Source organism: Dipodomys merriami, unplaced genomic scaffold (genome assembly GCF_024711535.1).
Source record: "Dipodomys merriami isolate MVZ:Mamm:240054 unplaced genomic scaffold, mDipMer1.0.p SCAF_984, whole genome shotgun sequence".
Classification (NCBI taxonomy): Eukaryota; Metazoa; Chordata; class Mammalia; order Rodentia; family Heteromyidae; genus Dipodomys; species Dipodomys merriami.
This window is the reverse complement of record NW_027206606.1, coordinates 76849-91772: the sequence shown is the minus strand read 5'-3', so window position 1 is coordinate 91772 and position 14924 is coordinate 76849. Positions and strand designations below refer to the sequence as shown.

Below are 14924 nucleotides of genomic sequence, written 5' to 3'. Positions count from 1 at the left end.
GCCTTACTGGGAGGAGGCGGTGCTCTGCTGGCACTAGGCGGGGCTGCATGCAGCCTCTGCTCCTTCTCCTCAGATGCCACAGCCTCAGCAGCCATAGATGCCTCGCCGCCACATGCTATGCACTTCCGACCAGGACCCACGCTATGATCAGAGCAGCCGCCAGCCACTGAAGCCGTTTCCACTGGTGCCTGTGCTCATGCTCTCTCTTCTCTCAGCTCTCTCTTGGCCCCACACTCCTCTCCTGGGCAACCCCACCCTGAGGCAATGCGCCCCTGCCCCCTTGACCCCTGGCCATTGTTGCCACCAAAGTGTGCCCCTGGGCCCCGACCCCTGCTCCCCTGGACCCTGCCCCCCACCCCTGGCCACAATCGCAGCCCTGACTAGGTCCTAAGGCTTCCAGATCATGGCAATTGCAGCCTTACCTCAGCTCAGCACTACCCCTCACCCCCAGTACCGGCCCAGGAGATTGAATCTCCCCTCAGCCCCACCACTGGAGGAGACTCTCCTCCATCCCCCTCCACTCCACACACCAAGCAGGTGCATCGTGAAGCTCCTGTGTGTATGTGTGTTTGTGTGTGTGTGTGAGTGCTGGGGATATGGGTTAGGAACTGAAGTGATACATTATACTCAGAACTAAATTGAAGGAGGAATCCAAAATTAGTTACCAATGTTTTAAAAATGCAAGCTAAAGGAAATAATTTATGAAAAAATCAGCATTTACAATAAATACAGAATCAGTATGACTGATATTCCTTTTATCCCAGTTGCAATACGGCTTGCATGATCACTTTTCTGGTTCTATGTTTAGTTAGGTCTTGATATTTAGCTGAAGTTCTGTTCTTTCATATATTCATTTGTCAGACCAAAGAGGAAATTAATTCCATGCCGGAGTCAACATCCATAATAACAATATAGTTGTATCCTGCTACTTTGCCAAAGTTTCAAATCAGCTTGCGTAACTTGAGTCTTTTTTGGATCTAACTAAATAGGTATGCAATTTTGTCAGTACTAGAAAGATTTTGATCACCACTTATTAAAATAGTATTTTCTAGAGACTACTTCTATCTTTTCATGAAATTTTCAATGTCATTTATATCATGGGTTGATGTTTTCCTTTAGATAACCTACATTCAGTCTTCTACAATTTGGAGTAGTTTACAATTATGTACACTCAGGTACCCTGCTCAGATTCTATTATTTGCATATTTTGTTCTTGTTAAATCAGTAAGATTTAGGTCTCAATATGGATACCATTGGTCTTATTCATTGCATTTCTGAATTTTTTAAGTATGTCATGATTTTTGTTATTTTATTCTTTTAATATGTGCAGCTCTCACTCCACATACAGTCACATTTGTTTTAAACAATTTGATCCATTCACGTGATTTGCTATATTACATTCATCTAGATGAATTTAATTACAAATTAACACAACCATATTTCTGAGACACAGTTATCTTTATGGATCTACTCAAGGGTAACATGTATTTCAGGTTTTTGTGCTTAAAAACAAACAGGCACAACAAGTTTTTGTTCTTGGGGGAGTTCTACTTTGTTGGTTGTTTTTCCACCTGTGGTGACTTCAACATATGTGTGCATTTTATTTCAGTTGTTTTGTGTCTATATTTTGTTTCATTTAACAGAAAATACATAAATAATCAATGATTTAGAACTTTTCCAAATAGATTTCTAAGAGAGATACTTGAAGTTTTGTGATATCTGGACCGGGTAGGTCTTCTTAATGGAGGGGGTAGCAGAATAACAGACACATTCTTTGACATGATTTGAATTCTTCCTCCTCTTGCCTCACTATTTCCAATAGTATTACTTCAAAGCCTTTAGTGGAAAGAAAATAAATTTGTCTGTATGGACTCATAAATTTTGCTTTAATTAGGACACACAACACATTTACATTTGATTTTAACTCTAAAATCTTCTTTCCTTCTTTTAAAATCACAGATGTGAATTTATAATGATCCAAACTATTTTCACTTCACACTATATGTAATATAGAGTGTAATAATAGTGAGTAATGGAGTATGTAATAATTTACTTTTTTTTTTTTTTTTGTCAGTCGTGGGGCTTGAACTCTGGGCCTGGGCGCTGTCCCTCAGCTCTTCAGCTCAAAGCGAGCGCTCTACCACTTGAGCTACAGCGCCACTTCCTGTAATAATTTACTTTGGGGAAAGCTAATTACAGTGGATTTTGTGAGATACTGAGTAATAGTAAAAATTATGTTTGATTCTATTAAAAAGTTCACGGTTACATCTAAAAATAACTCATAGTTATAAACTAATACTAAAAAGTAAGATTGTTTATTGGAAAAAGCCAGAAGTTTCAATAAGCTTGCTTTTTACAAATTGACTTGGATCTGGGCTTTGGTGGCTCATGCCTGTAATCCTAGCTACTCAGGAGTCTCAGATTGAGGATAGTGGTTCAAAGCCAGCCTGGGCAGAAAAGTCTGTGAGACTCTTATCTCCAATAACCCACTTGAAAAGTAGAAAGGACACTGTGGCTCAAGTGGTACAGTGGTATCAATGAGCTGAAGAGCTGAGAGACATTGCCCAGGCCCAGAATTCAAGCTGCACGACCAACAACAACAACAAAAAAATTGACATGGATTTTTACTTTAAATTTCATGATTTTTTTTATTGTGAAAATACGTACAGAGGGGTTACAATTACATGAGCAAGGAAATGATTACATTTCTTATCAAGCATTGTTGCCCCTCCTTTGTTTCCCCTTACCATCTCTTCCCAACTCCCCACCCCCAAACCAACACATGCACCAAAGTTGTAAAGTTTGTTTTCCAACATAACGTGTTGAACATCTGATTGTTGCAATGGGTCCACCTGTATCCCTATTTAAAGAATTTGTTTTTCCCTTCTCCTCCACAAATTATACCAACATCAAACACAGTGAAAACAAGGGTTATACCATGGGGGAGGGACATACAAAGAAATCATCTTAGAAATATGCTAGAAACAATATCAAGAGAAAAAAAACCCATTTGAGTTCTTATCTTTCGCCTAATATCAACTTATCTGACCATTCCTGCTTGATTAAAAAATATACTAGTTATTGTAGATAAGGGAAACCATGGGACCTATATTTATTTGGGCCTTATATAATATATATTAATATATTATATTAATTATTATATTAATTGATTTGCATATATTGAATCAACTTTGCATCCCTGAAATGAATCCTGTTTGATCGTGGTGTATGATTTTTTGGATGAATTCTTGAAGTCGATTGGCCAAAATTTTGTTGAGAAGTTTTGCATCAATGTTCATCAAAGAAATGAGTCTCTAGTTCTCTTTCTTTGATGAGTCCCTGCCTGGTTTTAGGATGAGGGTTAGGATGTCTTCATAGAATGAGTTCCATGTGCACTTTCTCTTTCAATTTCATTAAAGAGTTGGAGGGTATTGGTGTGAGCTCTGCTTTGAAGGCCTTGTAGAATTCCACTGTAATCCATTGGTCCTTAGATCGGAGTTCTCTTATTGCTGCTTCTATCTCAATGCATGATATGGGCCTGTTAATTCGATTTAACTCATCTTGGTTTAGTTTTGGCATGTCAATATTTGCTAGGAAAAGGTCCATTTTTACCAGGTTCTCAAACTTATTAGCATAAAGATTTGAGAAGTATTCCCTTATAATGTTCTGGATTTTTGGTTGTTTCTGTGGTGATGTTTCCATTCTCATCTCTGAGTTTGTTTATTTCTGTGTGTGCTCTTCTTTTTCTGATAAGATTTGCTAAACGTCTGTCAATTTTTGTTAATTTTTTTTGAAGAACCAACTCTTTGTTTTGATGATTCTTTCTATTTTTTTTTTTTGGATTCTAATTCGTTTAATTCTGATTTAATTTTAATTATTTCTTTCAATCTACTGGATTGGGGTTTATTTTGTTGCTCTTTTTCAATGAGGTTCAGATATCTCATTAATTGTTGGTTTCAGATCTCTCTAATTTGTTGATGTAGGAACTCAGAGGTATAAAATTGCCTCTGAGTACTGCATTTCCTGTGTCCCAGAGGTGCTGGTAATTTATGTGTTCATTTTTGTGGACTATCATGAGCATTTGCATTTCCTTTCTAATCTCTTCCATGACCCACTGGTGATTCAACTGTGTATTGTTCAGCCTCCAAGTGTTACAGGACTTTCTTTGGTGGCTTTCAGTGTTGAGTTCTAATTTAATTCCCTTGGATCCTGTTTCTTGGCCTTTATTGTGCTCTTGTTGTTTTTCTATGTGTAGGACATGTTTAAGTATCTTTTGTCAGTCTGGTTTGGTGGTTCTAAAAGCTTGTATCTGAATAGGCCTATCTTTTTGCATGTTTGGGAAATTCTCTGCTATGATTCTGTGAAATAAATTTCCTAAACCGTTAACTTCTGTCTCTAGGTGCTCCTCTACACCCATTACCCTCAGATTAGGCCTTCTGATGGTGCTTTCCAAATGTTGAATAGATCTATCATATTTCTTGGATTTGTCTTGGATAGTTATACATTCTTTCTCTATAATATCTAAGCTGTCTTCAGTTCCCGAGATCCGATCTTCTACATGGTCTAACCAACTGTCAAGACTTTCTACTTTGTTTTTTATTTCTTTTCCTTCTAATTGTTTGGCTTTGCTGGCTTCAAATTCTTTGTTGCAGCTTTGTTTTAGGTCTTGTATGAACTTTACTTCCTTAATTTGGTGGTCAGTGTTTCTTCTCAAATCACTTAGTTGATTCGTTATGGTTTCCTTGGACTCCCATTACTTTTCTTGGGCTCCATTGAGCATTCCCTTTGTGGTCTCCATTAATTCATTCAGCTGTCTGCTCATGGATTCCATGAATGCCTTTATTGATCTTGTTCTATTCTCATCCTTCTCTCGCAAATCCTGTATTACTCTTTGAACAGCTTCCTCACAATCATGCAATTCCTGTCTTTCTCTTTGACTGATCTCAGCCTTCTCATGCAATTTCTGTATTTCTCTTTGACTGTTTTTAACCTGCTCACGCAATTCCTGTATTAATCTTTGAGTAGCTTCCTCATGCTCACAAGATTCCTGTATTAATCTTTGGTTTGCCCCCTCTCGCTCTCTATCTCGCTCACACTGAGTCTTTTGCAACCTTTCAATCTATTCATTCACCATGTATACCAGTAAGGCTTGTAGAGCTTTTTGGGTACTCTCTTCTGGATTATTCATTAATATTCTGTCACCTGATTATCATGAGTGGGAATTCATATACCCAGACTTGCCATTTTTTTGTGTTTTCTGGCTTGTTCTGCCCATTTGGTATGAAAGTAAACCAATTTTGTGCTAGACCACTATTTTAAGGCAAGCATCAACCGGAGTCCTGTAGTTGCACAGTCAAAATGGCTGCAGATACAATCTAGTACATCAGATACAATCTATTCATCATCAAACAACCATGGACTAATAGGGTAATAAAAGCAAAAAGGATTTGACACACCAGAAATTATTAGGTTTAGGGAGAATTGTGGAGAAAAATAGGATTAGAGGGATGTGGAGAGGTAAAAGAACAGTGAATTTGGGCTGGGAAGGTGGCTCAGTGGTAGAGTGCTTGCCTTGCATGCCTGAGGCCCTGGGTTTGATTCCTCAGCACCACATAAGCAAAAAGGAAAAAGCTGGAAGTGGCGCTGTGGCTCAAGTAGTAGAGTGCTAGCCTTGAGCTGAAGAGCTGAGGGACAGCTCCCAGGCCCAGAGTTCAGGTCCCACGACTGGATCCCCCCCAAAAAAAATTAAAAAAAAAGAAATCTGGTGGAAAAAAAAAGAGTGAATTTAACCAAGTCCTAATCTCTGAGAGGGAAATGCATTGTACAGAATGATTGGAGAGAGATTTTTTTAAAAATAAAGAAAAAATGGATAAACAAAAATTTAAATCTAAGAAGTGAAACACTTAAAAATTATGTAACTTTAAAGAAATGATATGGAGAGAAGAAAAGGATAGGTTGAGAGGAGAGGAGGGATAGAAAGGAAACATGAAAAACTAAAAAATAAAAGAAAATTAAAATTAGTTAATTGAAAATTATACTGGTATAAAGAGATAATACTGCCATTAAAGAAATTAAGCCTAAGATTTTTTGAATCGAGTAATAAATTTCAGGATTAAGTATGTACACAATGGGGGATAAGGTCTAATAATTGACCACTGGTATGTATCTGGGGATGAGCAGAACAGCAATTATGTCAAACAAAAAGAAAGAGAGAGAGAAAGAAATGAAAACAATAAAAAAAGGACCAAAAGGTCAAAAGAGATTAAACCCCCACACACACATCAAAAATAAAAATTATGAGAAAAAATTAACATCAAACACTTTTAAAAATTGAAAAAAAGGTTAAAAAGAAGAGTTCTTTTATTTGGGGTTTTTTTTTGGGGGGGGGATGATAAGACCCTGTATCTCTCCTGTGTCTATAACCTGTCTCTTGGTGGAGTCTCTGGTGTGCTTGTGGTGTTTAGTTTTCATTTTGCTTGACTGGTTTCTTAAGTCAGTTTTTTTTTTGTGCAGGCAGAAAAATGCTCTGCTTTACCCAGGATTTTGTGATCCTCTTCCCAGGCTATTCAGTGGGAGGGAGATATGCTTTGAATATCACCAAAGAGGGAGATGGCAGTTTCCTCCAGTGTGTAAATGCCATGATGAGGTAGGGTTGGGGCCTTTCAGAAAATGGTAGCTTTTCCCTGAGGGGCAACTCCTGAAACACTCATGGAACCCATTCTCAGGGTTTTTTTTTTTTTTACTTAGTTTCAATTGTTTGCCTAGGCTGTTGTAGGGAGGGGCAGCCTCTGGCTCTGTTTACCATGTGAAGGACATCACTCCACAGAGGCTCCACTGGCTTGGTGGGGTGACATTCCCCTGTGTGGAGCTGAGCCTGACAGGTCATGTCTACTTCCTGTGACCTACTAAATGACTCTTTTGTTTTCTTCCAAGGCCTGAATTGGAGCTAGTTGCTCAGCCCTGGGGAGGTCAGTAACATAGATGGAGATCTCTGGTAGTGGGGGAGGGGCGGCCTTCCCTTCTCTGATCCTTGAGAAGGAGTAAGGATGTCAGGATTCTACTCATGTAAGAGTGTTGGTTCCTGGGTCATCTCTGGTCTGTGATCTGCAGGATGAAGATATCTGCTCCTTGTCAGTTCTTGCTGGTGTTGAGTAGAATCTGCTCACCAGCCACGTCTGGGGCCTTTGTCATGGACTCTCTCTGTAGGTATGGTGGCTATAGCCACTGGCGCTGTACCTACTGCCACCTCAGCTGTGGCTACTGGCAAGTGCTCAGATCTGTCATCTTGCCTGGATTTTCCATCTTTGGCCAAACTCTCTGTACTGTGATGGCACACTTGGTGTGACTGGAACATTTAAACTGCTTTCTATGTAAGAGCTTGTTTACCCTCCAGCTTCTCCTCCTCCATCTTCCCCCAAAACCTCATGATTTTTTGAGTGTTTTTTTAGTGAAAAATGTTTTTGGTGTTTATATTTTGGTTTGGCATAAAATGAGCCTACTATTGTCTTAATTTAATAAAAAAAACTTTCTGATTCTATGACAGCATAAATTTTGTGGGTAATGGTTAAGACTAGGTTGACTTTCTGAAAAAAAAAATCACCACCCATAAAAGAGGAACAAAAAGAAAATAACATATGACAGGAAACATTAATCTTAATGGACTAATAGTCTGTCAGTTTGATTTAACTTTTAATCAAAAATTAAAGTAATACTTGATAATGTTTTATTAACATATTTAAATTTCTTCATTCTTGTCATTTAAGATTCACTTTATAAAGAAATTGAACAGGTGACAGTGTTTTTTCATGACTTTTCCAAAGAAATGATCATTTCATCATTATAGTGTATAGCACAATATACCCAGAAAGCATTTAAGGAAAAATTTTTTCCCATTCTTTGGTTTGCTTCAGTCTGTATTTAAAGCTGCATACCACATTTTACACACTCTATTGTCTGTCTTCTCATTTGAAACATTTCAATAAGTTTTCTTTCCCTAGTTTGTCAGCCAGCAAATCTTTATAAAACAACATGCTTTCATTCATTGTGTTTTCCAAAATATATCTTACAAATGCCAAAACGAAGCACAATCGGAAACATCTGTGGATTTTTCCACCTAGAGTACAAAGTAATCACTTTCCAAACTCCTTAGAACCAGCTGTTCACTGGCATTAATTGTGCTGTCACTTCCATGCTTTAAAACAATAGCATTTGACAATGGCGTACATTTTAATTGGTTTACCACATTTGGTTTGTTTTCAGCAAGGACTGTCTTCACGGAAGATGGTAATGGATGAGGTTTGTAATTATGTATTTTGAAAGGGCTCTAAGTTGTGGATATAGAATATCCATTTCAATGACTAAATATTTAAATTAAATCCTATAATGGATACTCCTTCAATTTTCTGATTAAAGTGTTCTACAATCTAGATATTTTTTAAGGAAATATTGTAATTGTTTCCTTGGTGACAACGTAATTGGAAGACTTAAAATTTTCTTTTTTTTTTATAGTGAAAACGCTGTACAGAGGGGTTACAATTACATGGGCAAGATAATGAGTACATTTCTTTTTTTTCTTTTTCTTTCTTTTTTTTGGGGGGGGGGTCTGGTCTTGGGGCCTGGGCGCTGTCCCTCAGCTCTTCAGCTCAAGGCTAGTGCTCTACCACTTGAGCCACAGCACCATTTCTGGCTTTTTTCTTTTTGCTTATGTGGTGCTGACGAATCGAACCCAGGGCCTTGAGCATGCAAGGCAAGCGCTCTACCACTGAGCCACCTTCCTAGCCCATGAGTGCATTTCTTATCAAGCATTGTAGTCTCCTCCTTGGTTTCCCCTTCCCATCCCTTCCCTTCCCATCCTTCCACCCCCTCCCTCTCCACGCAATCCTCCTCCCCGCCCCCACCAAAGTTGTAAAGTTCGTTTTTCCATATAACGACTTGTACATCTCATTGTTCCAAAGGATCCAACTGTACCCCTATTTAAACGATTTGTTTTTTTCCTTCCCTTCCACAAATTATACCAACCTCAAATACAGTGAAAGCAGGGTTATACCATGGGGGAGGGACATACAAAGCAACAAAGAAATAATCTTATAAATGTGTAGAAACAATCACCTGAAAGAAAAAAAAATTTGAATACATATATTAGGGTTCACTTCCCTAAAATCAACTTATCTGACCTTTTCTGCTTGACTCAGACATATACTAGTTATTGCAAATAAGGGAAACCATGGGACCTAAGTTTCTTTGGTACCGGCTTACTTCACTTAATATGAATTTTTTTCTATGGAAGACTTAAAATTTTCATATACTATTGCCGTCTTAAATGAAGTGAATGTACCTGGGTTTGCATACAGAACTTTTGGGACAGCATTAATGTTTGAATCTTTGATGGGATTTGATTGGGAATTGTGGCAGGCTTTCATGGTATGAGAAGAAAAAGGATCTGATTGGAATTTATAGCAATATCTAGTTGCTTCCACCCCTGGACAAGTCATTATCATTGGTGAAGATGTTGCCATTTGAATTTACAATGCCCCAGAAAGACCTATGTGTTAAAGAAAAATGACTTTCCATTTCCTCCCAGACTGTGGAGAATACTGAATAGTTCTTCTGGAGATTAAGTTCTTCAGAATAAAACCTATGAGAACATGCACTCTCATCTTCTTTCTTCTTTTCTCTTTTAATCATTCTAGGTCAAAAACATTTCTTTTTGTCATACTCCTCACCTTGACATTGTCTTGTCACAGGCCACCAAAACAATAAAACCGACTGAACATACACTGAAACCTTCAAACTTATAAATCTGAGTAAGCCTTTCTGTTTAATAAATGGACAATATCATTTATTATGGTAGGTTATAAAGCTAACACAGAAATCTAGTCTTCCTAACAATGTAGAGTATATAAAAATGCTTCATTATAAAATATCTAACTCCAAGTTATATTTTGTGTTTTTGTTTCTGTAGATCTTAAGGCTTAAACTCATGGCCTGACTGGTCGTTTTGTGTTCAAGGCCAGTGCTCTACATAAAATCTGAACTGGAACTCCTTTTCTCCTGGTGGTTAATTGGAAATAAGAATCTAATGAACTTTCCTATTCTGGCTGACCTATTCATGTTGCATACTTTATGTAATTCCAATTCTCAGCATTATATACATGTTCCAACTACAATATAAAAAACTTAAAATATACTAAGGATATTTGTAAAGTATAAAATGAGGGAAGAATTTTCATCCTTTAGAAATCTATGCAAAATCTATGCTAAACTATTGATATTTTACTGGACCTTTCCTGCAACCAGTTTGATATAGTTTAATACTTGTCACACAAACTTTCTCTGTATTCTACTGCATATATACTTTTTCACATATGTTTGTATATGTATACATATATGTATCTATCTATATATGTTCCAATGTGCATCATCAGACTTGAAACTGCTTTGTTTTGCTGTTCAGCAATGAACCTTGTCGGCTCATTCTGTGACAATATCTGTTCTCATTTTCATCATTCCTTTATTTACCAAATCATCAACCTTCTAAAATCAGCTTCATTTCTTGGGTAAGGTTACCAATCAGTCCAACAAATATCCACCCAGAGGCTTTTAATAAAGCAAGTTTTAAGGAAGAATATAACATGAAGTGACAACTACAGAAATTCCACAGAGACCTGACATCTTTCACATTTCTGTCTTCCTTCTCTTCTCATACTTCAGAAAGTATTGACTAACACTATAAATATACTGCAATTATAAGTTAAGGATCAGTGTTTTCTTTCCAACCTGAAGCCTTCTTTTCCAGATTCTTGACATAAACTTTTTGGAAGATTTTTTGGATTGTGATGGGATTCCACCCAAAACAAAGCCATGTATATCAAGAAAGTCAATGTTTTCAACTCAGAGTACTAAACAAAAGAGGGAGAAAATTAAGGTTAGCTATATATGTTAAGCACAAATATAGGCAATATCAAGATATCTTGAAATTGTATACTTTTACTGGATAAAGTGGCTCAAACCTGTAATATTATCTACTTAGAAAACAGAGATTAGAGAATTGCAGTTCCAGGCAAGCCCAGACCAAAAAAAAAAAAAAAAAAAGGAAGTTTCAGAAACTCTAACCATTTGATGGGTGCTATATGTTTTGCTTGTGTTAGGAGGACCACAGTCCAAGCAGACCCAGGCATAGTGATACTTACCTCAAAAGAAGCAATGAAGTTACAATCTGCAGGTATGGCAGTAGTAGAGATACCAAAGTTGTAAAGTTCCTTTCATTGTTGCAATGGGTCTACCTGTATCCCTATTTAAACATTTTCCCCTTCCCCTCCACAAATTATGCCAACATCAAAAATGTGTGCTTATGTAAGAAATGCATGATTCTAAAATTTCATGACAATTCTTTTGAACTTACTTTTTTGTGGAATTGACTAAGAAAATAAATTACACCTTCTATATAAAAAATGTTCTGTGCTTAATCCGGCAGCCTATACACTAACATCAGAATGATACAGAGAAGATTAGCATGGCCCCTGCTCAAGGATGACTTGAAAATTAGTGAAGCAATCCATGTTTTTACAACAACAAATGCTGGAGGGGATGGGGCCACCAGGGAACCCTACTGCATTCTTGGTGGGAGTGTAAAAGTCTTCAACCACTTTGGAAAGCAGTATGGAGTTTCCTCAAACGACTCCACATAAAGCTCCCCTATGACCCAGCAATCCCACTTTTGTTCATTTACCCAAAGGATCACAAACAAGACCATACTAAAACTACCAGCACAACTATGTTTATTGCAGCATTATTTACCATAGCTAAGATATGGAACCAACCCAGATGCCCCTCAGTAGATGAATGGATCAAGAAAACCTGGTAAATATATACAATTGCATGCTCTGCCTCCATTAGAAAGAATGACATTGCCCAATTTGTTAGGAAATGGAAAGATTTGGAAAAAAATTTTTAAGTGAAGTAAGCCAACTCCAAAGAAATATAGGTCCCATGGTTTCTCTTATTTTCAATAGCTAATATATGTCCGGGATTATCAGAAAATGTCTTAAGCTATGTGCATTTGACCAGATAAGATGATGTTAAGCTAAACGAACACCAAGATAGGTACACAAGTGATTCTATCTTGCTATTATTTCTAACATACTTATACTGTACGATGTGATTTTTTTTGTTCCTTTATATGTTCCTCAACCACGCTATAACCCCTTTTTTCACTGGATTTGAAGTTGGTGCGCCTACATCTTGTATATACGTTTCTCTAATTTGGGGAGAAGAAGAAAACAACAAAATGCTTAAATAGGGATATGGGTTGACCCATTGTAACAATGAGATGCACAAGACGTATGATGAAAAATGAATTTTACAATTTAGGTAGGGGAAGGAGAGAGGAGGAGTGGAGTGTACTTGTGGAGGTGGGAGAGAAGGGATGGTGGGGAAAAATAAAGGAGGAGGTAACAATGCTTGTTAGGAAATGTACTCATTACCTTGCTCATGTGCAGTATTTTTAAAATAAAAAATGTATAAAAATGTTCTGAGATTGAAGAGTTTATTTCCCTTATTTTATCCATATAATCTTGTTAACAAATAAATTAATGCAAAACACTGACACGAGGGTATTTTGAATAAATGTGTGTGTGTGTGCACACGGGTACACAAGTGTGTTGGAGTGCTCAGAATTTGAACTCAGGGCTTTAAGGTCTTGCTAGGCCTTTCCTCTCTAGATTGGTGAGCGACATCTGCACTCCTGGCTCTTTGCTAGTTCATTAAATTTTTTTGAAAAATAATCTCAAAAATAATTTTGCCCTGATTGGCTTCCAACTGTTATCCACAGATCTCAGCCTCCTGAGTAGATATCTCAAGTAAACAAGATTACGGGTGTGACCAACCAGCACAAGGTTTTCAGAATAATTTTAATAGTAGAAGAAAATTTACTTCATGGGGGCCTGTTTTTATCATCTCCTACTTTTAAAGCACTTTGCTTTAAAAGTAAAGGTGAATTTATTAAATTAAATGTGAATTTATTTCTCTTTTGGATTCTTAAAAGACAGAAAGTGATGATATTTAAAAGTTTTGGTACTTTTTAAAAAGAAAAATGGAACTGTAGTACAGAAGAAATTTGGCTGTCTTTGAAACTCAATGTATAAGCTCAATTCTGTGCATGATAACGCAATGTTACCAACACAGTCTGTGTTGAAGACAAATTGTGACAGAAAACAATCATCATCGGCAATAATTGCTATGCTATTACTTCTTGAGCAATATTAATATTGAATTTAGAGTGTAAGAGAATGGTGAGATTTTACCTACCTTTTCTGAATTGCTGAAAGACTTTTGGAAACTTTGACTCATTTTTTTCCTCACTGTGTGTATTTGGGCCATGCATTTAGTGCCTTTAATTACAATTTTTCCCAACACTTAAATGGTAATAATATTAGTATTATAGCAAATGTTATCTTAAGAATTAAGAGAATTAAAACTTGTGAAAAACTTAACATAAACTTCTATGAATGAGCTTTTGAGTTTAGCCAACAGTTTTTTAAATACTAAATAAAATGTATTACAGAAACCATTACATGAAGTGAGCAACCAGAAGTAATGTTATCTATTGACCATGCTCTGCTTCCAAGGAAGCCAGGAGGATAACTCTCATGCTGTAAATCAAACTGGTTATCTTATGTCTTGATAGTGTAAAAATATCAGGGACATTTATAAAGAAGGAATGTTGTAGACAGATGTGAAGTCCATATGAAAATGTACAAAACTGATAAAACGTAAGAGTATCTGAGCAGTGTATTTTGTTTTATATAATTTAAGGTACATCACAAAGATAGGGAAAACCTAGAAGAATGAATTCTCTTTTTGAAATTCTATCATAGATCCTTAGCAGGATGAACTCTTTCCTCATTCTTGTAGAGGCATCATCAGATGAGAGGAACTCTTTTTTTTTTGTTTGTTTCCTTCCATTTATTCTTCGGTTTGAAATCTGAACTACATGAGACTGAAAGAAACCAAAATTAGACATGCAGGATTTGGAAAGAGCAATCAACATAAAATAAATAAAGTATATAAAGCTTTGTAAAAGGTCTAACCAAATTAAGTAGTATAGTCTCAAGCATAAACAGAAATTGATTTAAGCAATATCATTTTATTGAAAAGTGAAAAATGTTAGGAGTTGCTTAATTTTTCCTTTCTACTATATTGAATTAAGTATTCATTTTGTATAGAGATATTAAAGATGAGATTAACAAGAAACTTGATTTAATATGGATGAAAGTTCTGAATAGACCTGCTTTCCAAAAAGCCCTGAAAATCACCAGTGGGTTTACAAATTTGTGTTTAATACCACTTCTATGCTGGCTTAATGCTTTCTGAACAGAAGTCATTAGAGAAATGCAACTCAAAATTACTATGATACTACTTCATAACTATTATAACTCTTATCAACGAAATCAAAGGAGTCAGGTGTGGTGGTAAAGGCTTGTAATTCCAAGCATTTAGGGGGTTGGAGTAAGAGGATTTGATTCTAAGGCCAGTCTGGGGTACTGCACATAGGAAAAACCTGCCCTTGGAAATACTCAGAAGGTAATAATGTTGTGAGAGTGTGGAGGAAAGGAAATTTTGTACTCTCTTGGTCAAAATACAGGTTAATATTCTCATTGTAGAAAGTAGTATGCAGTTTTCTTTCTTGCTTTCTTTCTTTCTTTTTGGGGGGTGGTCCGGTTGTGGAGCCTGAACTCTGGGCCTGGGCGCTGTCCCTCAGTTCTTCAGCTCAAGGCTAGCACACTACCACTTGAGCCACAGCACCACTTCTGGCTTTTTTCTTTTTGCTTATGTGGTGCTGAGGAATCAAACCCAGAGCCTCATGCATGCAAGGCAAGCGCTCTACCACTGAGCCACCTTCCCAGCCCCAAGTATGCAGTTTTCTA

At 36.9% G+C, this 14924-nt stretch overlaps 1 non-coding gene across 1 annotated transcript; it reads left to right on the top strand.

Annotated features, from left to right (window-relative positions):
- The first annotated feature begins 11457 nt into the window (after positions 1-11457).
- Positions 11458-11564, top strand: LOC138822094 (U6 spliceosomal RNA). Its single transcript, XR_011370344.1, has one exon. It is a non-coding gene; the product is annotated as a U6 spliceosomal RNA (small nuclear RNA).
- The last annotated feature ends 3360 nt before the right edge of the window (positions 11565-14924 follow it).